Below are 11,278 nucleotides of genomic sequence, written 5' to 3'. Positions count from 1 at the left end.
GCGAAGGTTTCACGGTTTAGCGTCAGACGTAATGTGTTTTATAAAAATATATATTGTGCTTTGTGCAATAATCTCGACTTTAACAAGGATTTATGTTTTTTGGGGTTCCTCAGTCTTTGGAAATTCCAATAAGACTTTTTACATTTGACGTGGTGCTTGATATTGTTGTACAAGGTAATTATAATATGACAGTAGATGGGACACTCTCGAGACATCAATTCATCAATAAAGTATTTGATGTCTTTACGGAGAATTGTATTTCTGTCGATCCACTACGCCCTCAGCAAAGCAACCTAACACGACCAATACAAACAAATGACACCGGTGTTTTGTCTGCATCATAGAGTTTTCATCGCCAAACAACTTTTTGCCAATTGGCAAGTTGGAGTCGAGCGCAGAAATGATTATCAATATCCTATACCAAAATTCAACAATCAGTCTTGCAATGCTTGAACTTAAAATGTTGCCATCATCCTCCGGTACTTGGGTAGCATTATTAGAATATTCTGTTCTTGTCGACTCTGTAACAATAGGGGTAATTCTACGGGACACATGCGCAGAGACATGGCAAGAAATAGCGTCCTCGTTTCTCGAACTGCAAATCACTGCCATGGGCATTTCTCTCAAGCAAGAATGGAGTAATCTATGTAACGATAAGAGGGACCAAATTGTACTGAATACAACAAATGTGATTCACTACAACGGGACCTTTCTTACAAGTCCTCGTTCAAACTTCTCTCAGCAATCGCCATATAACCATAGACAATTGAAATATGGGGCCTGTCATTATGAAGAAGCCGGTGGTGGTCTAGTAAGTATCACGTCTACATTAAAGCTATGTTCAAGTATTCATTCGAATATGAATTTTCCAAAAGGCGTGATTATTAAAGTGAGAAAACAAGATTTGCAAATAGTTGGTGAGGACATTGTTTACAGGTCATTACGGTACATCACGAAGGAATACTTTCTCTCTGAAGAGGGCCTCCATGCGTTTCTATGTCATATTGACAAGAAGCGCTCATTTCTTTGGGATGTAAACATCAAGACATATCCTAAGAAGCTATTGGTATTCAGCAGTTTTGTGCTGTCAATCGGATGCTTACTTGCAACCACAGTTGTCATTGCGCTGTGTAAGGATATGAGAGATAGTGCCGGAAAGATCAGTATACTGAACCTGACAATTGCTCTGTTGATTGCACATGTCATGTTCATAACTGTTGTTGACCTTGCCAAATTTAAGGCGATATGTTACGCAGCATCGATCTTGTCACATTATATCTGGCTAGTGGCATTCTGTTGGGTGGGTGTTCTGTCATTTGATCTTGCATACCTAACAAAACAGCAAACGGCAAAGAAAAGTGATCGGGGAAAGACGTTTAAAAGTTGTTCAACGTCCTGTGCAATGGAATTCTTGTAGTAGTGTCAAAGTAATTGAATGATAACAAATTTTGGAATTTTTACAAAAGTCCTTTATTGATACGGACGTCCTCTACGTACTCCAATGTTCATACTTTGTAAGAAACATTTTCCCGTAAACTACGAAAAAGCCCGGAAATAATGGCATCGACATCTCGTTTTCAAATAAACGAAGAGAAGTACGCTTTGCTCAGTTAGCAAATATTTCTTCTGACACAAGCATAGATTTTTGAAATTTATTATGGAAAACAATATCTGGAGTTTCACTGATAAAAGAATAAGGAATATGTTAAAATTTGCTAAATATGATTACACGATTTCATTTTGAATCAAAGATACCTGAGAAAGTATAGTTTAAAGAGTTATACATGTATCTAATCTTGAAGAGACATTTTCGCTCTGTAACGAGTTGAATCGAAAAGGTCAAGCTCAGAAAATTGATATTTTGCCAAAGTAATAGGGGTGTTTGCTGATTTTTACCATTAATTGGTATTTTATTTCAAATGCTTGGGCCTCAGCCCTTCGCAAAATATGTATACATCTGAACAGAGAGATGGGGGGAAAATATCACTAGTGAACAATTCCTAATTTGTATCAGTCTTAAGAAGAAACTCTTCTCGCACTTTAAAAGATCTATGCACATACAGAGACAATTTGTTCTGAACAGAATGATTTTTTGAAGATAACAAAGCAATAAATTTATCGTGAGTGGGATACAGTCGAAATTTTTCTGGTATCAATTCTATTCTGTGTTGCTGATACAAAGGGCAGAACAATACAAAATGACACTCATCCTCCAAAATTTCAATACATTTACTCTTACAGAAAGTACATAATCTTTGCACAACTGGAACGACTGGTTTACTGTGACGACCTGTTTCAATTGCTAAATTATGGTTTGATGTACGAAGTTTTGCCAAGTCGGATTTAAATTTCATAATAGTAATTGAAGATAAATACATTTCAGGTTCTAGTAAAGATTTGAATTTCACATAAGAACAAAGTCTACGAGATTGATGTACAGCAGTTGACCATTCTTGTCTTTAGCAGTCTTGAAGTCTTGTTTGAAACAAAAGTAAAAACGCCTTTTTATCGCCAACCTGCTGTTCAATCCACACAGAACCGAAGCCATATTTGTAAAGTAAATTTTCACCTTTGTTACCCATGTCATCCTTCCTACTTCATCTAATCTTTTTAACATAAAGTAACAAACCCAATTTCTTTATAACTACTTTTATTTGATGCAATGCCTTTTTCTCTTTCGTGACTAGTTGATGTTTGGCAGGTGACCAAGACAGCCTTGATGACAGTAAAATCCCTTGATAATTGTAATGTTTTACTGTTTTAACCTCCGCTCCATTATAGCTCCACCGTTCATAACTCTTCGGAATACCACCATTTCTAAAAACGATGACTTTGGTTTTCTCGAGATTGACAGACATGCACCAATGCTTACAGAAACGCTCAAGATGGTTTAGCTTTCTTTGCAATTTTATGGGTAAATCGGCCACATCGGTCACATCATCAGCATACATTAACATTCCTATATTAGGAATGTCGTTATTTACAAAAATACCACTGTTACAATCTCTATCCATATATGAAGCTAATTGATTAACAAATAAGGAAAATAAAAAGGGGCTCAACATGCATCCCTGCCTTGTGCCTACAGTACAATCAAAATAGTCTGTTAAGCCACCATTACATAAAACACATGATTGTAAGTTATTGTACATTGAACGTAGTACTGTTAAAACTCTACCGTGTAACCCATACGAAATAAGTCTATGCCACAGATAACTATGGTTTACTCTGTCGAAGGCTTTTGAAAAGTCAATGAATACACAGTACATCCTGCCTTTCTTTTGTGAAAGATATTTCTGAACAAGCGACTGAAGGGAAAAAATGTTGTCAATAGTACTATAGTGTTTACGAAAACCAGCTTGCGCTTCGACAATGATACCAGAGTTATCTGCCCATCTCACAAGCCTATTATTTATAATTTTGGTGAATACTTTACTCATTGTTGAGAGCAAAGAAATCCCCCTGAAGTTATTTACCTCAGAACCTGACCCTTTTTTATGTAACGGACATATTATCCCTTTACACCAGCTCTGTGGAAAGACTCCATTTCTCAGAACGAGGTTGAATAAATCGCACAAACATTTATGGATTACATCACCACCATTTTGAAACATTTCATTAACAAGTCAATCTGGACCAGGCGACTTATTCTTTTTAAGATGTCTGATACAATCAACAACTTCTTGAAGAGTTATCTCCTCATTTACAGAGATTGGCGTACCATCTTGACACTGTTCACAATTTAAATCGTGATTTTCCAAATCTCTTAAAATTTTACAATCAAAGTCGCTATCAACAGAAATACACTGAACATTTAGTAATTCTTTAAAATAAAGATACCATTCAATAGACGGAATGTTGTTATTGTAAGTAATTACCTTCCTCGTCTTAATCAATACTCCAAAAGTTACAGGGATTATTCACAATCTCTAGTAAGATATTACGTTGTTTCATCTTAAAATCTTTACATTTAATGTCACATTTCTTAAATTGATATCTACAATGTTTATAATTTTGCAGATCATCCACACTGTTTGAAGCTCGGAATTTATTGAGATACTCAAATTTTCTTTTTCTACAGTTAAAACATTCATCGTCCCACCAGGGTTTAGTAGTTTCTCTATAGGACTTTCTGTCTAATTTTGCTCAAATTTTCATTTTTTTAGCTGCTCTACGAAGGACATTACTCAAAATTTCTACCGCATTGTTGATATCATTGTGTTGAACTGAACACAAAAAATCATCAACTCCTTTCTGTGAGACATCATCACATAAATAGCAAGTAAATTCAGGCAAAAGATTCTGCTTCCATCTATACTTTTCCCATGTGTTTAGGTCAATTGAGTCAACACTTTCCATATTACCATTTACAATATCACCTTTGACACACAATGTACAGTAAATCGGGGATTGATCTGACAAATCATTGGAGCCTACAGTAAAATCACATATGTATTCAAATAATGAAGTGCTAACTATTATATAATCGACTACACTTGCCCCGTTATTTGTGCAACAGGTGAAATTACCATCACTGTCACTTTGGAAACGTCCATTTAGAAGATGTAAGTACGAATGGCAACAGAAATCAATTAAAGTTCGACCAAAATTATTTACAATACTATCTCGAGACTTTCTGCTCATACAAAAATCGTCAATCTCATAATCAAGATGATGTATTTTATTCTCTTCTGATGATTCTACAGAGTAATCACATAAGTTACCCGTTCTAGCGTTAAAGTCACCCACTCGTATGAAATCGGGATTGAGATACCTTGCTTTAAGCTCTGTAAAATAATTTTCCAAACGGACAATACCATTAGATTCATCATTATAAGTTGATGCGCCCTCAGGGGGTACATATATACTTCCAAAAATGATGTCATTTGGTGTATGAAATGCTTCTTTTCTGATTTGAAGAAATACTGCATCATCAAAATCACCATGAACTCTTGTAATATAATTGTTTAGGTTATGTGACACAAAAATACATATTCCACCAGAGTACCTACCACTTTTACGGATTCTTTTTCTAACATTGGAATAAGCTTTATGAGTGGGTTCAAGCCAATTGGTGAAATCACTAGTTGTCTTAGCCCACGTTTCGCAAATACTGACAATAGAAAATGTGGAAAAATAACGTTTCAATGAGCAATTTTGAATGTGCGACTTTAAACCTCTGGCGTTCCATGTTACTATAGTATAGGAAACATTTTGGTTAATACTGATACCTGGATTTTCTCTCTGAATATTATACAGTTGCCGGGCCTGGCCACACCTCTATATGCCCACCAAGTTGTTAGTTTCAGCATTGTATTTGTACTTTTTGCCGTCAATAACTAGTTTATCATAACTTAAATATGATTGTTTTTCTTCTTTACGCGCTTTTATCATGAACGGAATCAAGTTCTTTCTTGTGCGACGAACTGTAGGCGGAAAGTCTTCCGTAATGAAAAGACCCGATTCTTTAGTCAAAATCTGACGCGCGAGTTGTAGAATTCTCGTACGAGCTTTAAACGACAAAAAATTAACAATAATCGGGCGCGGAGTTCCAGCCTTGGGTCTAAACTCGAGTCGATGAGCTCTCTCTATTTGTATTTCACGCTCGAGTTCTCCGTCAGATACATGGAGCTTTGCCTTTAAGACCTCGCGCACAGCCGTTTCGCACTCTTCCCAAGTTTCATTTTGCTGCTCCCGAATACCTCAAAATATCAAATTGTTCCGCCAGGTCTGTGAACGAAGACCGACTGCTTCTCTTTCCACCACTTCGATTCTTTCCGTTAACTTTTTATTTTCTCTTACCAGCTCGTCCTGTGTTTTCTGTATACTTTCAGCAGTTTTTGTAACGTGTCTCATTTCTTTCTTCAAGTCTTTCATGTCCACCTGTATTGCCTTTAAAATTGGTAGAACTAATTTCGTACCCTCTTCTTCTTGTTCTTCGATGTTTGCTGATTTTAATATAATAGATGTAAATTTTAGATATATATATATACAGATTATGTGAAATGTGATAGTGTCTAAGTAATGCAACATCACAATCGATACATACCTATTCGTTTGTTTTTTACCTGAATTTCTAATTTCCAATGTTTTTATCCATGTTAGGCAGAAATCTTAATTTTCCTTGTGAAGTCATCAATATTTTAACTGTCTTGTAAAAAAGGTAGTATCGCTTAAGAAGATTCTGTACATTAGTAGAAACAAGAGCCAAAGTGAAAGACAACGGGTTTGATTCACTGTATCGCTTATTGCCTTATTTCTTTCTTTATTTGGGTTATTTCTTCAAAGGATGACATTTTAAAATAAATGAGCATATCCCATTTTCTCTAGTCTTTTGAAATTTAAAGACAGTTTACTGTAGCACTTACTTTCATTTATAATATGTATGAATGCATTTGTACAAGTTGAAAACTACAAATTTACATGAAAGATCAAAATTTTCGAAGTAAACATGGGATATATTATGTATGTATGTATGTATGTATGTATGTATGTATGTATGTATGTATGTATGTATGTATGTATGTATGTATGTATGTATGTATGTATGTATATATGTATGTATGTATGTATGTATGTATATATGTATGTATGTATGTATGTATGTATGTATGTATATATATATATATATATATATATATATATATATATATATATATATATATATATATATATATATATATAATATGTATATATATATATGTAAGTATATTTCATTAGAACAAGACGACCTGTCCTCTTTTAGGTGAATACGTCATCAACGTACAAATTCAAGTTTACATGATCAGAGATCTCTTATCAACATTTGTATTCACTGCGCTTATTCTTATTCTGTGACATGTCGGCAACGTATGCAGTGTATTTTAAAACATTATCGATGACCTTAGAGATAAATTGTGATGTGTTTTAAAAACAAAATGACGTTACATTTTAAATATGCTATTAAATAAATGTTACTGATGTATGATGTGCAAAGTAGTTGGTTATTACTTTAAAGCATGAGTGTACGTATACTACTGGTGCAGCATGCAGCTGTTGCCTTATACTCCACATATCATTTGATATTTGCAACTACTTCCGTTAAGGCTGCACATTTTCTTGAAATCGTTCACAATTATAAAAAACATAAGCGTACAGACAACGAAAAGTGAAGAATAAGGAACAACACAGCTATAATATCAGAATTTCGTTCAGCATCTATAATGAAATGTGTTTGTGACATCACGCTCTTATACCTTTAAGATTTTTAGGGAAAAACTAAGTTCTTATACCATACCATGCAAATAAATAATCAATGTCAACAAGAGCTAGACTGCGGCCGCTAACCGTGACAATATCTTCTCGCACTAACATTCGCATTTATTTGGAATCATGATTGTTTCATATTGATCGAAGCTTATCGTCCCATTGTTTTATAACCTCAATGGCCATTCATCTTCAGGATAATTTTAATTGTGTCTTGCGTATCTTGTATAAGGCATTGTGTATGTGCTGAAGTATTTTCGAACGCCCTTCCCAACATCAATTGGTGCTCATCTGCTTCTTGCGTAGGCATATTGTGCATCCTGTGAAGTAAATCTGATTTTCACTCTGTTTTTTTGCCAAAAAAAACAAACTTTAAACCTTCCATCAAGTTAACAAGGGTGTAGCGGCCATTTAGAATGTTAAACGTTTATTATCGGTGACTTTTAGTCAGCTTTCTGTTATCATAGCCGGGGTAGACATTGAATTCTCCCTGCACCTCAGTCAAAATAACAGAACCCCGCGCACTCAAAACAAATTTGATGACCCCTTAGAAGTTAATGAGGATTTGATGATCCCTCCCGCCATTGATTGAGGAAATTTGATATTTTGATATTTCAATATTGCTGTTCTTTGCGTAAAAGCTGCAGTAACTATAACATTTGGCAGTTTCTAAACACTTTTTTCAATATTTCTTCTACCTTTTCTTGGTCTACTTCCAATAGCATTTTGTTAGTGAAATTTGTCAGTGTGCCATGTGCATCGCTTGTTATGGTTGAAAACTAATACTTCAGTCTATAACTGCATTTGATTGACATCACTAACAGCGCAAGGCACATATATAGAGTCAATGTCAACTAGGTGAGTAATTGGTATTTCAATATGCTAATTAGTGCACCTAGAAACTGTTTCTGACTCATGCAGCAAAAGCCTTGAAAACAATAAATTGTCAAAAGTTGCAGTTACAAGGCCTTCAATTGCACACATGTTGCAACGAGAATTATTTGGTGTGGAATCACAATCTGTGAATATATTTATTTATTTACAGTTTATTGTATATAGTATTGCCTGAATACATGGGTTTAAGTGACAGAGCAGGTTATAATTTGTCGGACACCAGGAGGGCAAATTGTCTCCTGCTGCGAGGGCACATAAACCCATGTATTCAGGCGATAGTATTTTTATTACATTCCTCTTCACTGTTAACGCTTCTTTGACATTTAGTTATATGCAGGACATTCTCAAACAACTTTGCTATTATTGACCAGCATCAAACCAATTTATCAAAAGTCAAAATAGCTTTGCGCACATGGATATTTTACATCTGGCGTTAAGGGTCTATCTACGGCGCGCCAAATGTTTCAAAAATATTTATAGATTCAGTGCAAAAATAAACTGTCTTTCTCTATTGAAATAAAAATTCGGTGTCATTAGGAAGGAAATAAATAAAAAAAGTATAATTAAAAATCGAAAGAGAGAAATGTCATTTAATACTTCATTTTAACTTAAGAATATTCTTTAAAGCGTAATTAGGAAATAAACAATTTTAACGATTTGAAAAAGTCATACATCCATACTTATCGACATACATACACGTATAATAGTTCGCGGAAAAGGTGCAATGAGTGCTGATTTTACAAAACAAAAACGTAAAATATGTTATACAGTGGTACGTATACAAAAATCACAAGAAAATCACTAAAAACCACTACTACCACTCGGAAAAAAATTACAAAAAATTATAATGTGAACCTCATACAGAAAATCATTATAAAAGAATGAGACAAAAAAGCCATGCATACATCAAATTATTCATGTACTTAAGAAAATTAAAAAGCAGTACATCTCATAAAAAACGTATTATAGATAATCAAAAATATAATTTGAAGCACCAGCCCCTTTGTCAATAAAGAGAGAAAATCAGAGAAAAAATTCGGCAGTGATGGCTCTAGACAAAAGTGGACATCATCTACCAAAAAAAATAAAATAAAATAGAATAAAAATAAAAGTAAAAAAATGCCATGAACACAGCAAATACAAAAAAAGCGTGGGCCTGTGGAAAGATAAAACAAATGAGCACTCGCCACAGCAAAAAAAAAAAAAAAAAAAAAAAAAAGAAAAAAAAAGAAAAAACGAGCACTCGCCACAGAAAAAAAAACAAAACGCGCGAAATTACAATTAATTTATTCAAAAGACTCATGGTTCACGTTTCCTTCGATCGATGAATCCCCAACAGCTGGGAATCCGATCACCACATACTCCAATGTTTGACGAAATATTAATTGAGCATTTCAGTGATAACTTTGACATCTTGAAACCTAGCTCTGTTTGGCTGGGCCCTGCCAAGCAGAGCTACTTGAAACCGTACTTGATGAAGTGAAGTGGGCAATATCACCTAAAGAACGTCCAGGTTAACAGTGAATAATTCCAGAGAGTCAAGTTAACTGAGCCAATTTCAGGCAGTCCACAGTTAAGATCACGGGCGAGACGTACAACCCATGACCCTTCATAGCAACACTGCGAACATATGGATGCCTTAGGCCACAGTCCCTCCACAAGGGACCGTGCTTAGGCGCGGTATGACAAGGGTGGGGGCACTGCAGGCCTTCCACCGAACCGCTCTGTCATCGCCGTTACATGATTTCTTACACAGTTACGTGTGATCGATACATCGCGTTCAAATACCATGATAATAAACCACCTCGTTGTTTGGTATAATTCCTCGTCTATCCTCAAAGATCACCCAAATCATGATAAAATGAATAGTTTTGAAGAAATCTGCAGCGTGTAGAGAGAATGTCCATCGTTTTCCATGGTCGTGACATGACGAGCGACGCAATGCAACCGCGATCCGTCAGGATCGGCACAAGCCTTACGAGTATGGCGAGAGTGTCCGGCCTTCGCAACGCCAGACAATCTCACTATACTCGCAGGGCTCGACCGGCACATACAAGACATGTCGATCCTCATTGCTGAAAACTTTATATTCACACAGTCTAATATATGGAGCTACGATATTTCTGTGGTAGCCTATATAGTCAGGTGGCTTAACAAAAATATCGTTACACGGATGACAAAAGTGCCAAATTTGCTACAGATGTTCGCATATATGTGTAAATCAATATTAGCTATTGCTCCAAAAATTTTGGCCACCGGAAAGGCTCGATGACGTCATAAATTCAAAATGGCTGCCATTATAACGCTTAAAAATGGTAAAATACGTCTAATTCAGGCAGTTTTCAATATTTTTTGAATAAACCGACACAAACATCCCAAATTACAAATACAACATAAAACTGATGCAAATCTATTGTTATGAAGACGTCACAAAGCCAAAAGGCTGACCAAATTCAAAATATCCCCCATATTATCGTCTGATAATGTTCAAATACTGTTAATTAAGCCCGTTTCCAGCATTTTATCACCTGTACTGAAATTAACACCCCAAATTATAGACAAAACATATAATTGATACAAATTCATTATTGTGATGACGTCATAAAAGCAAAATGGCGACTGAAAATCACAAAATGACCTATTATGAAGTTCACTGTGCTTAGTAATAGCCAATTAACGTGACAAAATAATACTTCAAAGGTAATCTACAATTTGTCTTGATAATCCATAAACTCAAAATAAATGATAAATGTACTAAAACTTAGCCAATAAGCCGAAAACAAATTACAAACTATCATGAAATTATTTATTTTTAACAATGACCTCTGTCTGAAAAACTGAACCAATATAAAGGAAATAAAGGTATCTTTACCCATCGGTTCTACCATTGAAAGTGTTACGTTATAGTGAGTAGATCAATAGTGATGTAATTTCATGACAACGAAAAACATAGCGAGAAACCGGTGAATAAATCATGCCTTGACCCTGGTCATGTGACCTTGGCCCCTGTATAAAGGTTTTATGTTTGTGATTTTGGTCTTTTGCTTCCTTTGTTTCAGAAGCCTTTTTCGTTTGAATTTTCTAGGATATTTATGTCTCGATGCGTGGTGACATAGTTTTGTGCTACAGTTACTGTAGT

This window comes from Ptychodera flava, chromosome 5, assembly GCF_041260155.1.
Source record: "Ptychodera flava strain L36383 chromosome 5, AS_Pfla_20210202, whole genome shotgun sequence".
NCBI lineage: Eukaryota > Metazoa > Hemichordata > Enteropneusta > Ptychoderidae > Ptychodera > Ptychodera flava.
The sequence above is the reverse complement of the archived record's forward strand: the minus strand, read 5'-3'. Positions refer to the sequence as shown.